We start from the raw sequence: 23,721 nt of genomic DNA, 5'->3' as shown, positions 1-23,721 counted from the left end.
AAACATGTGCTTTTTTTGTACTCTTCAAAATTGCTAAAATATCGAATAACATTAAAATATAAAAGTCAGCAAAAATGGACTTGTCACGTCATCTTTCTATGATTTTCAACGAAACGAGATACAGTTAGAAAAATGTACGACGTAAAATATCTCAAGATACAAAGGGATTAAAAATGTAAATCGTACGAACGATATATTATAATTATAGGTGCAAATTCGTTTTGTATCCACATATTTTTATCAGTTTATAGTTCGCGCGACTTTAATTTCTTAAATTCAAGAAGAAAGATAATAATTTTCCAATGTCTACGTCGATATTTACAAACTGCTATCGCAACGTGACGCGAAATACGATATTCCGAGTTATCTTTATTTGCGAAAACGCAATTTTACCGTGAGAACAGCGCGAACTTATCTCCCCGCGTACTCCTTACGAACGCCATTTTCCCATGAAAATAGTTATCTTTCCGTGGATACGATGGTTGTAAAGTTATCATCCCCGTAGCTGAAACATACGTCGTTCGATAAAGAGCATCAACGCTTATCGTTCGGTGGAAACGATTGAATTTTATTAGTAAGAGAAATCTGGTGGTGAAATGGAAAATAAGGAGGCAGACAGTTCGATGTGCGAACGAGTGCTGCACGCGTGCAGATCTTCGGGATTGGCCTTCATTCGTTCACGTCAACGTAGACGGTCGGTTGTCTGATCTATCGTTGTTCAAAATGGCAAGGAATGGCGTAACGGGGCGAAAAATGGCTCTTCGTTTCTCTTTCTGCGGCGAGAAATGATATATACCGAAAACAGACAGTGTATTACGTGTGAATTTTCGACGATTCCTTCTGTCAGAAATTTTTCATCCCTTCCTTTTATTTCTTTTCTTCCCCTCCGTCTGATGAAAATTAATGGGAAGAGAATGAAAATAATGGAAAAAACTTGATCGTTCGTCAGAGTTACGATTTTTAATATCGGTTGCGTCTTTCTAAGGAGATTCCGAAGTTGATTCTTCGACAGAACGGTGTATGTTCCTTTCAGATTATGTAATCAAAGTTTCGTCGTAAGAGGGTGAAGTTAAGGTTAAACTTCGATAATTACCTTCTGCTTGAAATTATCTCTACGTAATTACGGCTGTTACGGTTATCTTTGGTAAGTGAAACGTGCGAGTTCTTAAAATACAGTACGAAATATTACATCGGAGAAGTTTTACTCGATAAATGGAAAGCAAATGATTGTAAGAAATTGACAGGGAATTTTCCAGTTTGTTAAACAACACGTCCGATGATCTATTTTATCTTCGAATAACCACGGCAGGCGATTGAAACGAATAATCGTGCATGATAGTTTAGAAACGAAAACGGAGATATAATAAAAAATAGAAGAGACAGAAGATAAAGAAATCGTTTCAATTGCAAGCAGGAAGAACAAGGTGGAAAATTGTAGGATAAAGTTTCATAAATCGGCGAGCTGGGGGAGTTAGACGACGAGACCAGGAATATCCCGGATCGTTCGGGGCTCTCAGGGATTCTCTGTCACGGGGACGCTTCTTGCCGGCTGAAAGAATTAATCACTTGTCAGACGCAGAGTTCTCGTGGATCCCATTTTTTCGTGACTCGCGAGAATAATTGGCCCGGCCCTGTCCCATGTGTTTTATTCGCCGAAACTCCGCTTTAAAGGCCATCGGAAAAGGGACAAAAGGGGTGGCTGAAAATTTCGTGGCGTGGTTTAAATCGAGGCCTGGAACGGAAATAATTTGCACGTCGTTCGATCGCGTGCATCAAGGCGCGAATAATTTGCGAAATTATGACGCCGGGGATCGATATTGAGTCGTGACTGATACCCACCTAGGGGGATGAAAACCAGTTTCTTCTTTATCCTCGTTGTCTGTCTGGGTCATGGTGAATGGATAACGCGAGGGGAACGCTTGCTCGTTGTAGGGAAATCGTGGAGCGATTTGTCGAACAGAAGAATGGCGGGGATTGTGATTTAAAAGTCGAAGTCGGGATCCTTTTAACGCAGGACGAAGCCATTCGAGGTCGCATGAATTCGGGATGGCGAAGGTTGAGTAGGTCATAATTATTTCATGGCTGTCTAAAGTACGGTCCTTCTTAGATTACTTTTCCTTCAAAGATTTCGTTTTTCTAGATATTCGCGAGGGAACCTTACGAAGGATCAGTTTCTCAGGGATCTCGAAGAAACATGGAAATTACTCCAGAATCGATTTATCAAAATTAGAATATGTTGAATGAGACGCTCATTGCCTCTAATATCCCAACAGGGAGGGTGTACAACCTTCGGTTTATCGATTTCATCGAAACACTGGATGCTAGAAAATTTCATTCTGTTTAAAAATAATCCATTATAGAATCGGATGTTGAGTACTTTCGGGATATTCGTGATTAGACCGTGATATTTTCTATGCATTTATGGAAAATTCGAAAAAATGTACAAGATTCTACATAGTATAATTCTACATACTACAACGTACGAGTTCTATATAGTTCCATTTTTTCAAATTATATTCGTAAAAGTATGAATTTGCATAAATATCCACGGTCTGTTCGAGATCAAAGTTTCGTTGCTGGGTTAGTTGACGGTTGAATCGATAAGTTGGACAAGTTACCACTTATAATACTTTGACGCGATGAAACTTTGATCATGAGTATCTGCTCAAAAGGTATTAAATATTTAATTTTATACACAAAGTAACGAAATTTACCAGTGTTCGAAGTTTGAACAAAACCGGTGAACGAGATAACTGAGCATCCCATCAGAAGATCCTAAATCGCCCTAATATTTCACATTGCTCGTAAACTATCTTCCCTTCCCTTCTTTAAAATGAAAAATAACGAGACAGGGTATAAGGAGATATCTTTTTTCGTCCATCGTTCTCTATTTCTTTTTTCTTTTTTTCAACCCAAAGAATTATCTGAAAACACCCGATAGAATCTTTGAACCTAGTTTTACGAGTCGACTGAAATAATCTGAATTTCCATGAAACGTCGCGGGAACCGGAAGTCCGCAGAAGAGGAAGAAGTCTCGTTTCGAGTGAATATTCGCGCTCGAACCGTCTTTCTTGAGATAGTTTCCCTTTTTGTCCGACCACGTCGCCTCGTATCGGAAGAAACAACGGAATTGAAATTAGAACGAGGCTGGCTCGAGTTCTCGGCCAGTCGGCGCTAAAATTACCGGGCAGAACGTCGAGCTATCGACCTATAACAACAATTATTTCGTTTCCTTTTATCGGAAACTTCGTAATTGACGAGTGCTGGAGGAATAACAGTGAGAAACTGATTCCATTTATTTCTCTTTGATTATTATTAATATTTGAACTAGCAATTTTTAATGTATATTTAAATACGTACGCTACATATAAATGATCATAATTAAGCCATCGCTTTATTTAGCGTTAAGGATTAAATAATACTGAATAGTTAAATCTAACTTTAATTCCAAATTACATAATTACTGAATATGAACCTTGTTCGATATTTTAACATTTTGCTTCGGACATAGCGTTAAAGCAGTAATTACATACAGCGTTCAAAGGCTCCTCTGCTTATGGAAAAACTCGTACGATAAACGATTGAAGCGGTGTAATGAAAAGAAAACATTACAACAGCAAGTACTTTGCATGGTTTTAATGTGCAAACAGCAAAAATATAAATATTGAAATCTGTCATTTCGAGGCATTTATTATTTCTATAGTTAATAACCACGTACATATTGTTGACAGATTTCTGACCAATATCGAGGCTTTTTTCAATAATAACGATAATTTTAAATAATTGTTTCTTCGTGATTTCTATAGAAATTATTTTAAGGAGGATATAGCGAACGTGTGTCTCACGTGGATGTGATGAAGTAGTTTTGCAACGAAGCTTCTCTGGTGTTTGTGCGTTAGTTCTAAACCGTTCGGAGTTAATTGTAGCATGAGACTGTGTACGTAGGTGTTAATAGGGTGCGTTAATTACACGACGGACGCTCGAATAACTGTGCGCAATTACGCGGTTAATCCTCCTCTGTCTAGTTCTTTTGCACGATTATCTCACTTTCTTTTTCACTTGTTTTCATTTCATTTTCTCTTAAACGGTATTCTATTTTCCCGCCTTTCGCTCCTTGTGTAGAATCCGTTTTTCTTTCACTTATGTAGAACCTGTTTTTCTTTCACTATGTGTGATTTTTTTTTTATATGTCCTGCTTTTATTTGCTTTTTTAAATCCGCCTTTTGTTATCGGTGTTTTTATACCTTCAAAGCCTTTTCGCAAAGCCCTTTCCCCTTCGTGGTGATTCTGTCTTTTACCTTATTTTTATTACATCCTTTCTACCGTCTTTGTTACATTTTTAGTCCCGCCTTTTTTCTCCTTTTTCTTTTTTTCCTTTTCGTTGTGCTTTCATTGCACGCTTCTATCGTATCTAGTTTACTCTTTAAATTCTTATTAAATTGTCTTTTATTTCTTTTCGCTTAAAGTCTTATACCTCCAAAGGCTCCTCTTGGCCCTTAAAGAAAAATGAGCTGTCTTGAGGTAACTGGAATCCAACCTGCGATTTCTCATCCTGAAGCAGCTGCCTAATTTACTTTTCCACTCCGTTCCTGAAACACGATCTTTTGTTCTTCGTATTACCATTTACGAAATAGAGATCTTTCTGTTCCCTTTTAGCTCATCTAACTATTCCTTACCTTATTCATCCCACATTGTCAGTTTTCTCATTGTATATCTCAACCTTTTGTTCACTTTCCTCTTTTTCTCCAAATTTTCGCTATCTTTTCCAAAAACTTTCCCATTTATCCATCGAAACACAATCTTCTCTTTCGTCCAGTATTCTTCGATTATTTCCTCTTTTGGTTGAACGTTTGCATCTCCTTTTGTGTGTTACTCTACGTACGGAGCGGAGCTCTCTTTCTGCCTTCATTTAACCATTCTCTCTACCTTATTCTCCGTTCTCACTCAATTCTTTTCCCATATTTCACCTTCTTATCTTTCTCACTTCTCTTTCACCCAAACTTTCATTTCACTTCTCCATACATTTTCTTATCCATTCACACTTGCCAACTCTAACTTCTGTTCCTTTTATTTTCTCTATATTCTCAGTCCAGTCTTTTCATTCCCATTCTTCGTTTACATCCGCCGTTACCCTCACTCCGGTCAAATAAAATAATGTATTATTGTTCAAATAATCATTTTTCAAATATACCATTTGAATAATACCCAAGCTTGATGTTGATAGAGAACGAGGTTAATCGAGTGCAAGCAGGATTATCAGGCTGAACGGATGATAACCGTAAGACTAGTTTCCCTAATGATCCATGTATCACTTAGACTACCTGCAGAGTAGCCGAAAGTTCATCTCGTTATCTACAGAACAGGCGAACTCGGTACGCCGTTGACGAGTGGCGTTCACGTGGGTCTTCCTGGATAAAGAGGTTCCTTTAGGATAAGTTGCTTGCTTCAAACTAAGATGTACGCTAAGTGAAACTCCTTAACTACGTGCAACCCGCGTCTAAATTCTTGATGGTACGCTAGCACAAGTTTACAAGAGTTCCAGGATATTGACGTTACATCGATTATTTTCACGGCCGAACGTAAAATATTAAGCGTATCCGTGGAATTCTCTCACACGATCTGAGTATGAAAAGAAGACGTTTATTAATATACTCTTATTTTGTAATGAATCACTTTTTCTGCTTAGATTGCACGTTCTATTTTTAAGATATCAACTTTGTGTAGTCTTCTTCGTTCTGCAGGCTACTTATAATATTAGGTTGTCCGAAAAGTTTCTTTCGTTTCATAAAGTCATAATAAATGAGCAACAACTTCTGTTTGTATTTTATTGAATTAGGTATGATCCATTTCGTTGTATTTCTATTATTATATTCGTACGTAATTCAATAAACATTGTGCGTCTATTATTTCCTTATAAAACGAAAGGAACATTTCGGACAACCTAATACTATACGAAACTAATACTTAAACGATACAAAATATAATAAACGTCGGATCTCATTAATCAGCATGTAGATAAACGTGATGATAGATTGATATGTAAATGCCAGAAACACCAGTGTGCGAGAATACGTTCAGTCTAATGTATCGTTCCAAGACATACAACTCCATAATCCGTATCAGTGCATCCTATGAACCAACGTTGACCAAAAACGCAACTAAACGTAAGGGAACATTCCCCGGAGGTTCCGACACGACATCCAATTCCAAAACACCTTTCCTTCATTTAATACGATCTTACAACGTTGGAAGGATTACGTAAGACCGAGTGGAGAAGCGTGTCGGTGTGCCGATATCGTGGAAAGAGGCCATCAACTTCATTTTTCCTACGGCGTGAAGGAACTTGGCCACACGGGGACGTTTATCGCGTCCGAAGGGGATCGAGTTCGAGTATTTCCATTGACCCTCCGGAAAAATCCATCGTAGACGTGTGTAGAGGGGGATTGAGGGAAATGCTCGAAGGGTCTAAACTCAATTTGTTGGCAAAGTTGCACCTTCTGGATTCCTTACTGGACCAAGCCAATAGCCTTTCAAGCCACCAAGCAAACTGCCATCGTTTTCCTTCCTTCTTCCTTTTCTTCTCTTTTTCATTCTATCTCGCTCCTTATTTTTTTTTTTTTCTTCTTTTTTTACCCGTTGCCTTCTTATCTGAACTGAACCGTACACGTGGCAAAGACCCGTCGAGCTTGCGACATCTCGGTAACGCGGTTGGAGAATTTCGCCTTCGCGCGTTGGTAACGGCAGTTCTTATTTCTACTCGCGGACGTGGTAATTTTTATAGTTGCAAGCTGCTGGAAATGGAGAAACGGGTGTAATCGAGTTGGAAGTTTATGTGCAAGGTGTGGTGGAGCGAGTATACGGTTAAATCGAGTCTGCCGAGAGTTCCCTTTCTACTCGCAGAGAGACGCAAAGGATAATAAGTTGAATATTAAAAGTTAATACTTTTTTTCATATCGTTTTCTCCCATCCCAGCTTGAAGAGATTTGATCTGGGAATTGCAGATAATTTTAACGAGGGATACAGGATGTTAGTTTCACTGTCGCACGATGAAAAATCCGAGAATCCCGTGTGACTCTCCAACTGTTGGCAATTTAATCAGAAGTTGCTTTATTTTATTTAATTCACTTTAATATCCCATGCGATATGACGAGGTAGACATCCTCGTTTTAAGAAACTGAAGAGTTTCATTCGTTCTTTTTTCCTAACACGTATATTTTACGATGAAAAGGAACGGAGCGATACTTTTTATGGTACAAGCAGCCATGACGAACCGCATTAATAGACAGGTCGATTTGCCAAATGAAATCTCGAAACTCGATCACGTACTTTGTTGTTTGCCTTCCTCGTTCGAGCCTTTCTTTGAACAATCATTGGAAAAATTCGAGCATCTTCTTTTTCCTTCCCTCTGCCTCCAATAAATTTATAGAAATATAAGCAACGGAGTATTGTGGAAAGTTTGGAAACTCGCCAAGTATCGATAATTAGTTCCTGCATGTGCACAAAGAAACTAGAACGAAATTAAGACAACGACCCCGGGATGGGCCGGTCCAACAATAAGCCCACTCGGTGTTTGAAGCAACTTTGAAGCGAGCTAATTTACGATAATGGTATCCCGAGGGCTACTAAAGCAGCCCGCGGGATCCGAGACGCGATTAAAGTCATTTCCACGACCACCTTGGAGAAAACGGCGTGCCGGGGAGAATTATTGTTTCCCCCGTTTTACGGCCGACTAAAAACACAGTTACGACCTGGAACGACTGAAATCGGAATTATTTCTCTTGGGACGAGTCGCGTCTCTTCGTGCTAATTTGTTCGTCGTTTGTTGGGAATGTGTCTATTAAGCGTCGAAACGTTCGTGGAATGTTTTGCTGGTAAACGTTGAAATTTAAGATGGTCTTATTCGATTACCGTCATCGCGGGAGCGATAGAATTTTTTTGCAACCAGTTAAGTATCCTTATACTGTTTGTAGTATAAGTGTCCTTATACTGTTTGTAGTATAAGGACACTCTTAACTCGTTGCAAAGGGGAGGATCCTGTCGATTGATTATCGTACGTTTCAACATATGAATAATTATTGTAGTAATTATTGTAGATTGAGTCTACGGATTTAATTAAATTTCTTTTAGAAACGAGGATAAGTAGCGAGAAAGACACGGTTAATTTTCATATTTGTCTCTGTAAATAGACAATGTATCTAGTATGTGTATCGTGTGTACAATGTATGTAGACATGTATATTTCATATTTGTCTTTGTAAATTTTCATAATGAGCAATCGAATGTTTATAATATCCTATTCGAGTGTAACGTAGCTTATTGCAGATTGTATCCACAATTATTCTTTGAATTATATCACGAATATGTACGATAAACGACAAGATATTGGAAAATTAATATTAAGCTCATAAACACGCTGAAGAGTATTAAAACATTTTATCCAACACTGCTATGAATTATAAAATAAAAATACGCAGAAATCTTATTAAAGAGTAAAATAATTCTATACCATGGATTGCAGCAAACAGTTAAAAAATATACAAAAGATATGTAAAAAGCAATTACGTACTTACGTCTGCAAGCTCGATATCAATTTCTTTCAATAATTTCTGCAATTAGTATAATCTCAGATGATGTTGCACCTTTTCACGATCACAATCGTAAACAGGAAGATCTTTTCCCTTTCATTTCCTGACGTTTTGCTCGTGAGTCGCGGAGAAAGGACTCGAATCTGCGGAAAATCTGCATCTTCGAGGCTCCACGGCCGAGATGATCGCATTATCGAGCCGCTCGAGCGGCAAACGAGCCGATCGTCGATAATCTCGTTGTTCATCTCGCGGTCCTGATCTCTTTTCCCGATCTTGAATATCTTTCGAAGTGCAAATTAGCCCGGCAGGGATCCAAGGCAACGGCAAAAAAAAAGAGAGGGTGCTCGGTTCATCGATCGCGAACCGATCGAGCGTGAAATTTCCCGCGAGTCCAAACGAAAAAAATTCGCTAGGACTGTAAACTTCCTGAGACGACCGCGAGATTTGAAAGATATCGCAGTTGTACACTTTGATACAATCTATTCTCCTTTCTTCTTTTTTATTCTAATCGCATTGTCTTCACAGACATTTTAAAGTTTATTTTTCGTGGTTTTTAATTATACACGTTGATAACTGTATAGGTTTCTCTAATATTATAGAAGTTAGAACTAATCCCCTGTTGGTTATTGGACTATTATTCCCATTGTTCTACATTTTGTTTTTAACGTGCAAGTACAATGGAATTCCATTTATCTAAACTCGTCGACGGACAAATAATTCGTATAACTGGAATTCATATATCTAATAGTAGTTTAACAATTTTTTCCGCTACTATTATTTTTCGTTCACATAATAGAAATTCGCGTTTGAATGAATGTATTCGATCCGCAGAGATCCGGCAAACAATTGACATTTCGTTCCAATAACAGCGTCCACATAGATTGGAGGATCGAACAAATGAAAAAAATGAAACAGCGTTTGAAACGTACGACGAATTAGTATGAAACTACGATATTTTTTCTCCGATTTATTTTATTCAACTTTGATAGACAAATATATTAGAATTAATAGAAATTATATAAAACGTATATTCTTCTTAACACGCAATTGAAATATAGAATAAAATACGTATAACCAACTTTTATCACAATGCCATCGAAATAAAAATCTCGAGACTGAAATCCTATTAATCTTGATACGTTCTGTACTCCCCAAACCTGCAAGTCGATTAACGATCCTAGTCTGAAACCGTAAAAATCGACCACTTTGAGCTCGACTTTTTCCCTCAAATGGAAAGGGTTCGGAGGGATACGAGCAAAGTGGGTGGTAAGTTGATCGAACTCACGGTCGAACAACGTAGAATCAACGTTCCAGAGAATTACCTCGGCCAGCCACACGGCCTGGACGAGCTTTCTCGTGAGAACGGACAAAAGGTGTAGACGTGGCAGAGAGTCGTCTCTGTACTTTGGTGGCTGCACCACGAAACGGCCGGGGGGGAGGGGGGCTTCCTCGATTCCGCCTGTGGAAAACTGATAGGCTTCTCGAACTCGCCGCGATTGCCTCGATCTTCTTTGTCACGATAATGACTTTCCACTTCGCGTATCTCTTTCTTCGAGCATCGACCCGCCGCGCCGCCTCTTTATCATCTTCACCGAAAAATTCACCCTTATCGGGTTAAAATGTTAATTAGTGTCGATCGTTGCCATGTTGTAAAGCTCGAGGCTGTTAATGGATTTTTGCTAATCAATGTGGTCCGTGGATACTTTGAATGTGTGATACTTTGTAAATACTTTTACTTTATTTTTTGATTTGTCGCGCAAGGAATATTAAATAGAATATTAATAAGAGATCTTGTTGGATATATTTTTGACGTGTCGATCGTTTGGTTATTTTTATATCTTGCTATGTATGATGATGTAGCGCTGAATATATTTTTGGAAAATGGCGATTACAAAAACCGGGAAATAATTGGCGAAATGTGGTGCAACGAGTAACGTTAAATACTAAATATAAGTGCGATACTGAATATTATTCTTCTATACACCATATTATAGGCTTTCGTGAATGACAATACTTCTGAATTTTTTATAAATATTTAAAGGTTTCCATTTTATTCCTGCAATTTTGATGCTCGTCGTAGGCTGTAGCTTTTATTGTTATCCGCTTTTTGCATCAGCCTCTCGACTCTCATTATTATCCCCCAAGGTGTATTTTCAATGGATCAATTTTAAATTTCCCTCTTCCTAATCTAAATTCCTCACTTTCCACTGATTCCATTTAAAAACTATCGCATAAAGGATATCGTTTCTTATCCCCATAATAAGAAGAAAGAATTCGCGAAAGCCGATCGAATTGCAGGAGATCGTAGAATACTCTGGTTCTGCAGACGAACAGCTCCGCCAATCGAACTATTCGTATTCCTCGTAGACCCTCTAAGCCTAATATTCTAATATGGCGGTCGCCTAAGCTCCGACTCGCTCGCCCAATCTCCATCATATCTTCTCATCTCAGTCTCGAACCAATTTCCTAATCTACAGCTGAAAATCCGCCCTCGAATCCCGGATAATCGTGTCTCCATTCGCATTTTCGAAACGTGCACGCTTTCACTTAACGCTCTACCGACGACACAAACACTAATCTGTGTTCCTTTTTTTTTTCGTCGTGTTCCCGGTTTCGCACAAGATCGCGTTACAGTTTCTGAGGCCCGAGACTATTAAGCCAGCGGAGGTCCCCTTTACAGAAAGATAGGGGAAGAGAAATAAAATGAAATAAATTTACACAAATATGAGATAAAATTTGTAAGTTATGTTAAAAGATCTGTATTATACATTTTTAAAATACAGATATCCCTTTTTTTATTTTCCGCGGCGAATTTACAGAATTTTACTAATTTTATCATCTTTGTATACTTTGAGCGCACGTAGCTGCGCGTTTCGACACATACAGTGACGGATAGAAGAAAGTTCATAGAATGGAATAATTTTACAAAATGAGTATATATTGAATAAAAGCAAGGAATCGATATAATTTATACCATAGAACAAACGACTGTTGCCAACTTGGTGAACAATTTTTAGTATAAGTCGTAAGTATCGGTTTTAAATCTTTCATCCGTCACTAAACGCGCACCCTGGTGCGACGTCTATGTGTTAGAATAATTCGCTACGTTATGCTCGTAAAATAAGATGCATTTTTTCTTGTGCTTTTTATAGCGAGACCCGAGGCTATAACCTTCGCTAGACCCGTCCCCCTTAATCCGCGCTTGATTTCGCGTATCGCGGATTTCACTGCAGCCACGAATGGGATACGCGCGTGTTCTCGCGATCTACGGGTTATCACTGAGACACAGTGACGCTAGAGTGGGGAAACAAACTACTGGAAGTAGGGATTTTAGCGGCGGAGCGAATGGTGGGGATACGGATAAAACAGAGTTCTAACAAGCGCCAGCGGCAGATGTTTGCGCTTGTACAGACGTCGTTCTAGACGCAGTTCAAAGTTAAATGAGGTCGGGAACGTGCAGCCATATAACCCGTAATACTGTGGCAACGAATTCGTGGACTGACGAATCTGACACATTACTCCGTGATGCTCGAAATTGTCGAGTCGCTTTGCATCGTCTCAACCTTCTCCTCTTTATTACTGAACCACCATTGATCAGTTACGACTTGCTTGATACACGCCACAGTTTGTCGTTACTAAAGTTCCGAAGAAAAGCTTCTTGCGATTCAATCTTTTTGAAAGCTTGTGTGTAATGCTTCATGGAGATGTGAAGGGGTTTGTTGATCTAGGACGAGTAAATAAAGCTGTAAATGTATTGAACTGGGTTTTTGGGAATTTTTAATTGGAGGCACAGTTATATATATATTTATATATATACACGCTCGTAACATACAGAAAACACTCATTCTTTATTATATTTCCTTTATACATGGAAATTCGTGAAAAATTCAAAATAACTAAATAACTAAATAACTCTAAATTCCAATTCTTCCTTTCAAATTTTAATTTTTTAATTGTGAATTTAACTAGAACAAAGATTTTATTTTTGAAGTTATATGAAAATTAGATATAATTGAAATCCCAAAAAGCCTCAGTTCATAATTACTCACTTTACAAGTTTTCATTACTGTCTTTTGTACAACTTTGTTACATATTAATTTTACATAGAATTAGAAAAAAAAAAAAAAAATAGTCAGTTAGCATCAGAAATTCCACTGACCACCGTCGTTGCGAGTGATGGAAGTCAGGGAGCGGAGCTTAATCATGAATCATCTCCAGCAATCATCATCTGCTAAATCGATCAGTAGTACACCTACTGGCTGACTGACGATCTTCGTTCTCTGCTTCAAGATATTATGTCGACCGACTAACTTTAAATGCGAGAACTCGTAACTCCACATAGACATCTAGTGGAGACTAGGAGAACTACTTACTTAACACAAATATCAATATCTTTAAAATTTCACATTTATTAGTTACAAACATTTATTAGTTACAAACATTTATTAGTTACAAACCACATACCAGAGATAAACATCCACTAACAATTAAATAATCTTATTTTTCAATAGTTCATAAATAAAAATATTTCACATCTTTTTTCCACATTTTTATTAGTACATACATAGCAGTTTTCTAAATATCATCGGTGTTTATCAATATCTTTTTCAAAGCTTAATTATTTATAAGTTATGACGAATTATTCATTTTGTTAAACCTATATACTATAATTTCTTGAATACAATAATCGTAATACATTAATGATATGATCGTTTATCGTAGTATCTTTTAAATATTCTGATAGATATCATATAGTATAAAATCTTTGCACATAGCCGAAAAGAAAAAGGAATTTTTCATAACAATTTCTTTTCTTTTCTTTTCTGTAAAATATACTTACATAATACAATAATGAAACGTTCACATCTGCACACATTTTCATCTAAGAATTATTTAAAACTATATGATACATTTGCAATAAGTTAAAATAAATATTATAGGATACATAACAAAAAAAGCATTATGATTAATTAATTTATTCATGAATAAAAAAATAACAAAATATATCCGCCCCCGGGTGGGCTCGAACCACCAACCTTTCGGTTAACAGCCGAACGCGCTAGCCGATTGCGCCACGGAGGCCGTTGGAGTTCTGGACTACGATGTAGTATGATAAGCCGTAAACATCTTTTAATTCTAACTTTTAATCGATATTTATATAAAAGTCATATAATTTATTTATACAATAGTATCTTTATTCAATGAAATTCTGATCACGTAGTAATATCACATTCTACGTTTTACGTTTTATAACTTACCTTGTAAACGTTTCATTAATGTTCTCCAATATATTTTAACTGAATCATCAAAACGGCTTTTGTGTTTTGTTTCATATACATATACAATTTTCTACAGATAAGAATTTAATGCAAGTAAGGGTTTTAAATGAAAAAAGGAGAAATATCGGAGAAATATGGACAACGTTGTAGGAATTATGATATAAACTTAAAGTTCCCTTTTGGAATTATCTGTATCCTTGTCTACCTTTTGTTGTATCTAATGACCAACCGTCATTGTTAGAGGAAAATTATTAGCATAAAATGGCCAATTATGTGCTTTACATATTTTTATCTTTCCTATATTACTTATTCCTCTCGAAATGAAATAAGCGGAAACGTCTTCTAATGCGAGAGGATGCACAAAAGACGGCCGGAAGGAAATTGTTGGCCGGAATTATCGAATATTACGCGATAAAAATATGCATCACCGCGAGTGCTTTTCTGCGTGGGACAGGGACATTTAATCAGAAAATCCATCAAGAGATTGCTTCTGGGCAATTTCTTTTCTCTCCTGTAGCGAACCAACATCCTCATCTCTCTCTGTAATTCGCTCTTCTTTACCTTTGCTAAATTTTTAAGTAAAGACATTCAAAATATACTAAATATAGCTTCTCTATTCGATTATTATAATTATTCTTAAATTTCTTATAATCTGTAAATTTTTATTTTAAGCGTATTTACGCGTATAAAAAGTAGGGCATATTTATACGTAAATTATCCGTTTATCCAATCTGATAGGTAATATTGTCGGAATATGCGGAAGACTAAATGGAAGTATTTGATAGGTCACGTTAATAGAGACATACGTACGTTAATAAATGCACAGATTTGATTATACGGTGAAATCAATTGGTATGTGCATAAATTCCACGGTTAGTTCAATAACCTTAATAAATTCACTAATAACACATTTACCAATCAGGAAGTGGTTATATTAGGAGCAGAGAATTACAGTTCGGTACCGGTCGACTGTGCACACTTTAACCCACGCTTTTACTAGAGATATTAACATATCCACGATGTTAATAAGAAATATAAAACGATCGTAAAACGTGGAACTGAAAACCGTTGTGAACAGAGAACATTCATATCTACAGAATGATATTTACTCTGTAAACCTCGTACATAGTAATACCTCTATTTTGTTTTCCTTCTTCTTTTTAGGAACAATTTCTCCCCTTTTTCAAGTTTTTTTCAATTTTCTTAATATATCCTGAAAGTAATAGTTGCTGTATAAATGGACACATAACTAATACAATAAAGTAGAATAATATGTTGATAAACATGTAAAACAAAATTTAGAACACAGACGATTTTCAAAAGCATTGTAAAATTTTAAGAATTCTTTTGCTCTCTTATCCTTGTAAGAAAAAATTCGGGAAATTTTTAAACGATATTTTTTCACATTTTCTCCTTATACACTTGGTGCGTGAAATATTTTGTAATATTGAGATTGTTACAGAACCGTGAGATATTGTTTAATAAGGGTAGCAGGTTGGTCACGAGGTAAGCGCGAGGGCTGCGAAGTTATCGTTCGAAAAGTGGAACTGTCGGCGAAAAAAAATTTAGTGCAGCTGTTGTACGGCCCCTGATAACATTACGTTTCGTGGCCCGTATTCTGTCGAGCACGCGATCTCTACCCAATCGGGGCCTCCTTATCTCGACGTCAGCACGACCTTATCGTTAACTCCGAGTATTCGACTGAAAAAAATGCACACCGGCATCGCGTACCTTTTTCCTCTTCTATTCCTCTCTATAAATCCTCTCGAAGGAGCCCTCTTTGCAGATGCTTATCGTTATTTCTGTCCCTTATCCATGGAACTTATGATATTCCGATATTTCGATATATAATAAGATTGATATTTTTTTTTACTTTTCTTTATTCTTTAACTTCGAACTTTTATGTGCTCACGGCAAGAAAATATCAGAACTGATTGCGATTGTTTATTTCAACATGTAACATGTAATTATTGTAAATATATTTGGTGCAATAGTATTTGGTATAATAATTTAGTTTGCTATATGGTAGAGAGCTAATTGTTGTTGCATTGTAGTGATATTAGCTATAACAATTTTTTATTAAAGGACAGATTTTTAGGAAAAAAGAAAATGGAAAAATTAATATTCCTATAATATTTTATAATTTTATTCTTAAGGAGTGAAAATATTCGACAGTTTGTACAAAGAATCTTTTATGAGGACCAACGATTCTACTTCTACTTTTAAAAATGTTATACATGCTATGTTATGAATATTTTCTATAAAATGAACAATTTTCTTTTATCTAAAATTTTTCTTACGAAACTTTTATCTCGTAAAGTAAAAATACAGTCGAAATTTGCTTCTCCTTTGAGTCGTACCTATCTCCTAAAAAAAAAAAAAAACTGGGATTCATTGGATCGTTGAATAAAAATGGCAGTAGTTAAGGAGTTCATGTAAATCGGCGCTGGAAAAAATTCAGAGAAAAGGTATAGGTATTTAAAACAAAAAGGAAAGAAAGAGAGACGAATCCTGTTTCGTCTAACGAGAAAAACGGGAAAAATAACGAGTGTTTATGAAAGGAAGTTTTATGGTTCGTCACATCGATGGTGCGCCGCGATTGATCGATTGTCCATCATTGAGAGTCTGGAAAAACGAGCTTTTCGGTGTCGACGCTCAAATAATAGCCCGCGGCGTTCGATATGCAAAATTGTCCTGCAATCGACGACCCATGAAATCAAAAAAAGAAAGGTAAAAAAGAGTAAACGAGATCCGAAAACAAAGTCGGAAACCAATAGCGTACATACGCCAAACGGAAGTTACTAACTGCCATAATTATTCCATGTGTCTCGATTTGATATTCTTCATCTGCGCTTTTTTCGTCTACTTGTACATTTTATTTTTGCTCTTGTTTCTACTTTGTTCTCCTTTTTTTTTTCGTTTCCTTCTTCCCATTTTTGGAAAGAAGTTAACACTTTGGTTTATGTATACATTTTATGGCTATACTTGTTAAATCTAATTATTAGTTGACATATTTATGGTTTTTCGAGTTTCGATCGTATTTATTAGTACGCTTCTTTCCAATGTCTCGTGAACATACAAGTTCACTTTATCAAAGCAGACCCGAGAAAACGATCAAAAGCTAAAATACCACAAACATGTCTAATCATCGTAAAAGCTTAAAATCTAAAAGTAACTACATATTAGCCTTTGAAATATGTCTTCATATAAATCTTCGATTTTATGAACTGAAACGTAATTCAAAATTAGAGTGGAGAGTTGATTCGGCCATATATATGTAATAGTTGGTCACAAGTGTATCTCGATATTATAAAGCAAAAGTTTAATGCAGATCGATGAGTTTGCTAGGCGTTACCGGTTTCGCCCTTTTTCCTACCTTCCCTTTTTTCCTTTTTTTTTGTGTGTGTGTGTTCTCTTTTTTAGTTTTTGCTTTTTCAACGAGCTTAGGTGAAGTAACTTCTTTTTTGTTGGAAACAAATTTAGGCGAAACAATTGAATACAAAGCTGCTGCATTCCATTTTCCGCTTCGACACGACTCGTCGTTTCTCGTTCCGGGCAGTTTTTTTTTTTGCCACTCCTCTGTACTTTCTCTCCGTCGATATCTATCGGAGAGATATTGAAAGGATGGATTTTCATTATCGCGCCCCCTTTAACCCCCTCGCCTCATCGATTCTCGATTTCAATCGTTGAAATAGATTCCCCTTCTCGCGATTTCGATATTAAGTTCAGCTTTTTTTCCGAATTTTGTACCTGGCCGGAGTCTTTTCTTTTCGTTATTCCTGAAGCAAAGCAGAACAACAAAGTGACGTATTACAGTTTGTTGAAATTTCTCACCGATTATACGAAAAAATATTAATTTGAATTTTAATCAATTATGTCACGATGTCTACCTGTCAAATATACATATGGTATATCGGATATATACATATACGATATATTCTTATACATAAATTATTTCATTTTATCCATATTTTTTAGCCAGATAATATTAATTAAAAATTTCGAAGACTGTTAATTCTATGTATATTCTCCGCTTCTCAATTTTTCCAGTAACCCGAATTTTTTAGTTTCCTGTCAAGATCAACGATATTATTAGAAATCAAGTTTAGTACCACAATTTCCTGATAAAACTGATGTTTTGCACGCGAAACAGATACATTTTACCAAGAAATATCTCCGTTTACCGGTAGATTTTCCCTGGTTAATATACGGGTTACGTCGAATTCCTGCCGGAGATCTCGTAATTTCCGTAACCCGGGCTATTTATTTCCTGATGACCATCAAGTATATCTCCGTTTACTTAGCGAACTACTATCTTGCTACATTTACCGTGGTATTCGATTCGTTTACTCGATACGAGAATCCTGATCAGGCCATTTGTACCTGAGCTCTGTTAAATTCACGATAACATCTTTCTGAAATTATATAATTACTTAAATAATTGCTACGTTATCGGAATCGATAATCGATAATCGGAAATTCACTCTATCTCGAATAAATATAATTTTCTAAACGATTTCTGTATCAATCAGTTTATCGAAAAATAAAAAATTGTATTAAAAAGAGAAGAAGATCGATTCGCTTTTTGTTACTGTTTAATACCTAAATTAATCTTTCATATGAAATTGTTATCTTTAATGCAGAACAATCTCTGAAGATGAAACAACGATTAATTTAATAATTCAACATTTTTATATTCAACCCCATTGAAGATATTTGAATAAACTTTAGCTATGCAATAAAAGTATACGTAAGGGAAAAGTAAATGAAAAATTCTATCACGTTTCACAAAGAATTCTCAACTTAATTCTTTATGCTTTTCGTCGACGTATTTCCATTCATCAGCAGACACCATTTTCCCTTCGTTACTCTATCTTGTCGCGTTATTTACGAACACCACAATTTGTTTACCGGCTTTCTGTATTTTCATCAACGTCTACATCGCGCGATTAATATCCGACGTACTCGTGACAACGAATTGCAAACGAGCTCCCTGTTTTCTCTCTCTTTCCATCAACCTTAAAGAACTTAAGATACTTAAAGCAAATCGTGATCTACGAGGAGCTGGTAACAGGGCTTGGCACATCGAGGGAGCGGCTGACTTGGCTCGAATCACCTCGTTTTTCGAGGCGAGCCGCTAATTAAGAAATACTCCCCTTAATGTCTACTCTAGCAACACGGAGACGTACTTCAGCCAACCACCCCCCGTGTTTCATTCTTGTCCACCACGCCTGTTTCTAATCTCATCGTTATTTCAATGGGAATTGCGGATCGCTTTGTATGGAAAGACCGATTTCCAAGGTTTACTCTTTAGTACGATACATCGGAGAATCTGGTCAACAGGTGGTGTGGTTAAAAGGTTGATGGTACAGAGTAAAATTAATGGGTACGATTCTTTTAGCAGATTTTGGGTAAAGTTATAAATATAAAATACTGGGGATACTATGTACGTTGTTGTTTCAGTGGAGTTGGAAGCGAGGTGACAAATCATTTTATCACTACTTTTTAATACATAGCGATGTTTGATTGTAATCTTTGCTTATATATTTCCTATATGTCTCAAAATCATAATCGTACAATCGTTAAAGGTAATATATATACAGGGTGGTTGATGACTATTGGTACAAGCGGAAAGAGGGTGATTCTACGCGAAAACGAAGTCGAAAATATAGAATAAAAATTTTTCGTTTGAGGCTTTGTTTTCGAGAAAATCGATTTTGAATTTTCGCTCGGTACGCGTGCACTTTATCACGTCTCGTTATAACGGATCTCACTGTAGATCGTTGTTTCGATGGAAAAATTTAAAAAAAGAAATTCTTTTTTTTTAATTTTTATTCTATATTTTCGACTTCTTTTTTCGCGTAGAATCACCACCTCTCCGCTTGTACCACTAGTCACCAACCACCCTGTGTATTTGTATGTGTAAAAAATTTTATACGGGGTGTCCCTATATCGTTCCGCATAATTTCGCCAGAAAATAAAAAGAAGATGAAAAATTCTGATGCGGATTCGAAACAACAACGTATTGGTTGTCATTCGATAGAGCATAAAAACAGATTGGCGATATTTATTTGATAGGATGTTTTAAAACATGTTTTTTCCTTAGGTTGCCAAATACAGACAAGGATATCCATCCGGTGTGAATGAATACCCTGTCTTGGACCAAATCTATATATACGTATGTCTAACATATGTTTTAATGCGTCGCAGAATTGTAGTTATTAGTTCATGTGCGCCATGGGATGAAAAAGCTTAAAAATCGCCGCTCTACGTAAATGTAAATGAAAATCGCTATATCCACCGTTTCCCCTTCCACCGTTCCAGCTACCTGCATTAGCCTATTCGGTCGGACGGGGAATCCCCACCAAATTTCGACCGAACTAGATCCACTATCGAGTCCTCGCAATGTCAAACCGAAGTCAGTTAATCCGCGCCCCTCAAACCGAAACCGTCGCGTTGATCGTTCCTAACGACGAATTTAGAACTTGTCCCTGAAAGCAAACATCGCCTGGAGGCCATTTGACAAGAATTTATTTCGTCTAGCCGCTATCAGCGCGCCTCTCCTGCCGGTGCAACAGGTGATTACACGCGTTCGGCAAATATCGTCCAATTAAACGTCCCTGGCATCGCCGTTTGCCCGGCACTCGTCACTTTCTCTCGTCGATGCCTGCCGATTCTCCAAACCATTCGGCAAATTTCCTGGCTACGTCACGAACGTTGTCCACGGGGCAATTCGCGCTCGTCGATCAACCGACGAACGAACGAACCGCGTCAATTGAGAACTAATCCTACCTTTATACCGCTGGCACTGTGCTACCAACGCTCGAATTCGATGTACAATGTAACACGTGTTTGGAGGGCGAGCCGTGGGATCACGTGTCGGGAGTCGAGTGAATTATTGTCTCTGTTGTGAAATTTGTGGACAGTTGTGGCAGTTGGTGGTGTGTTGCTCCGAGTCGATAGAGATGGTGTAGAGCGATGAAAGTTTGGCCGAACATTTGTAGAACTGTTCGAAAGTGTCCTCCAGAGTGGACGAAGTTGATGGGAATTAGGTGAGTTTACACACATATATAGTAATATTACGCGGTACTTATTTAACACAATCAGAAACTTGTCACCACGTTTTTGTATAACGCGATTGCAAAATTATCTATGTACGTGATGTATAAAATTATCCATTTACGTTATTCATCTTCCGATATAGAATCGAAACTTAGAAAACGTATTCCGGAAAATTTCTTGTTGCTAACAATGCTTGATGCATGCGCTTGTCAAATGTGCAAACATCTAACAGAATGTATAATCCCTTTACTCTTATACTTGATCTACCTATACTTAATCCATCGCACGTGCAAATTTACGTGAAACTGAATTAACATTTAGTAGAGCAATTATATAACCACATTCCCAATTTAATAACGCAATTTTAGAAACTTGTTTCTTCGTGTCTAAAGGTATAGTTCCTTCTCGAATTTCACGACTATTTTCACCCCTTTACTACGAACAATTGCCAATTGTAAAAAATACTTGTGAAATATTTCTTTAGTATACTATAAACGTATCACAGTATAACTTCGCCCAATGTATTTTTCTTTTTTTTTTTATCAAGTCAATGTAACAGACATATTCTCTTTTACTATCTACTCAAATAAATTTCCTGCAACTTCCTTTGGAAATTCCCATCAAAATTTACATCTTTCTCAACATTCGCATGAAAATGTAGTGAAACACGAAATCCGAAATTTTTCCACCCGCTGTACGTCAGTCAAACTGTCTGTTCTCTTTCGTCCTTTATCCCCTGACCACCCGTTTCGATGAAAGCCGGGCACGCGGAATATTTTAACATACACAATTGACTGGGCGCTCGCTTATTGGATCGAGGCATAGATGCACGTGTGTGCATGTTCAGAATGGCCTTCGAATTCCAGGGCGGAATCATGGTTGTGGGGACAGGGCGAGGAATAGGTTAGCGGGGAGGACCTTCGAACCTATTGGGATTTTCAATTGAACGGACACGGAACGTCGTGGAATTCGTGTGCGCCTCGAAAGTCGAGGAATGAAGTAATCCTCGCTGAATGAATGACCTTTTCCGCGGCGGCGCGACTTCACGGTACTCGTTGCACGGTTCATCGCGATTATGCGAATCGTAGGCATTCCTGGATTATTCTCGAGCACGCGTGGATTCATTATTGTGTTCTTTCTTTTTCTTTTCTCGTTTTGCTGCTTCAGGGAAGATAGACGAGTCTCGATTACACTTCTTCGTGGTACTATATGTACATAGCGAGTTTTAGAATTGGTTTCTAGTTTGAAAATTGAATTCGGAGGGATAGTTGGTTTTGATAATTGATATTTGCCTTGGGAAATTAACGTTCCTTTACTCTTATCGCGTTTTATGATCAATAGAAGCCAACGTTTAATTAACAAGGGATGTTACACTGCTAATTAGGTTATACAAATCAAAAACATAATGGGTGGACATTTCTGACGATATAAGAGAGTTCCTGTAATAAAATATCTTTACGTTGAACGTTCATAATTGGAATTTTTGCTTGTTAAGAAGATCGTTTAATTCAAGAAATATAGAGTTTTCAAATTACGACATTTTGTAACCAAATATTATCCAAAGATCGTTCAACGTGTTGGCTGTCATAGTGGGCTCATGTTACTAGGTCGTTTAGAATGATTGCAGTAAGATAAATTTTATGGGCTAAAAAATGATATGGGAAAAAAAATTCAGATGACATGATCAGAAAAAATTGGCAAACACAATGTGATAGTTTGCAAAAATTAAACGTTACGACGAATATGGTATATTTCAATTTGTTGCAACTGCCAGGGCAAAGTATATACATATCATAAATTCACGTGGAAGTAAACATGTTGCTTTTATAACAAATTATACAAAGTTTTCTAAATAGTTGTCAAAACACATTTCCATGTCGTCGAAGAATCTATCGAACTTTCTCCGTGTGTACCGTAAAAGCATACATTTTAGCCCCTTGTACCTCGAATCTGGAAAACTGCCCCATAAAATAAGACAAGCCAATTCTCCCGTTACATCGATTTTACTTTATTTAGCAGTATGATCCCTCCAAGACCTAAGGAACGACGACTGTTCCTTACAAATTCTTATCTGCCACGCCTTACTCCTTCTCTTTTCCTCCCCTCTGTTATTCTCTCGCGAGGATAGGGATGAAAGAGCGTCAAAAGTCGGCCCCTAGAAACCGGGAAGACAGCAAGTTTCGCTGGTATTGCAGTCGTTACACGGTTGAAAGTTTAAGCTTCCCGTCCTCTTGTCAGCTGAACGTGACGCGCTCGCACGACGACGAACTTCGTCGCCTTATCGTCCCGCTATAAATATTTGATATGAAATCCTTATCCCCGGTAAAAGATGAAAATCCATTTGCCGTGACGAAGAAATAATGCAAAATCCAGGGAAATATGGGCGTGCGCTCTTTCGCGGCGGGACGGGGGCCTTCTGTGAACTTCGGATATTGCAGGTCTCGAAACGCAGCGACTTGGCGAACGACAGGTTGCTCGTTAACCTTTCACCTTTATTTCCGCGTCTCGAGACACTGGAATCGGTAAAGGTTGCTTCTTAATACAGTTCATCCCGTTTGCGTCGAGCTTACACACCAAGACGAACTTTTTAACGACGCTATTTTATTCCGATGGCATTCGGATATAAAGGAATAGACATTACGCCAAGAAATTTCGAAGATTGAAAAAATCTGTGCAAACGTGATAATCATACAGCGGTTGTTTATGTATTTTCATATGTTTAGAAACATAGGCGAAGAGGAATTTGCTTCACCTGTTAAATATTACAAGTACTGTACCTTGAATAGTTTAGATACT

The 23,721-nt window shown here is 37.2% G+C and overlaps 1 protein-coding gene and 1 non-coding gene across 4 annotated transcripts in view; one reads left to right on the top strand and one right to left on the bottom strand.

Annotated features, from left to right (window-relative positions):
* Nucleotides 1–23,721, top strand: part of nAChRa3 (nicotinic acetylcholine receptor alpha3 subunit) — a 99,812-nt gene that overhangs the window by 31,989 nt on the left and 44,102 nt on the right. The window contains exon 1 of one of the 3 annotated variants that reach the window (XM_033336051.2): nt 20,789–20,915. The exons of the other annotated variants lie outside the window; for them this stretch is intronic. The gene's annotated coding sequence lies outside the window, so the exon portion shown is untranslated. Of the gene's footprint in view, nt 1–20,788; nt 20,916–23,721 lie in introns of those variants that run through there. 3 annotated transcript variants of the gene reach the window in all.
* Nucleotides 13,593–13,666, bottom strand: TRNAN-GUU (transfer RNA asparagine (anticodon GUU)). Its single transcript has one exon. It is a non-coding gene; the product is annotated as a tRNA-Asn (tRNA).

Source organism: Bombus vancouverensis, chromosome 10 (assembly GCF_051014615.1).
Source record: "Bombus vancouverensis nearcticus chromosome 10, iyBomVanc1_principal, whole genome shotgun sequence".
NCBI lineage: Eukaryota > Metazoa > Arthropoda > Insecta > Hymenoptera > Apidae > Bombus > Bombus vancouverensis.
This window is presented reverse-complemented; position numbering and strand designations above follow the sequence as displayed.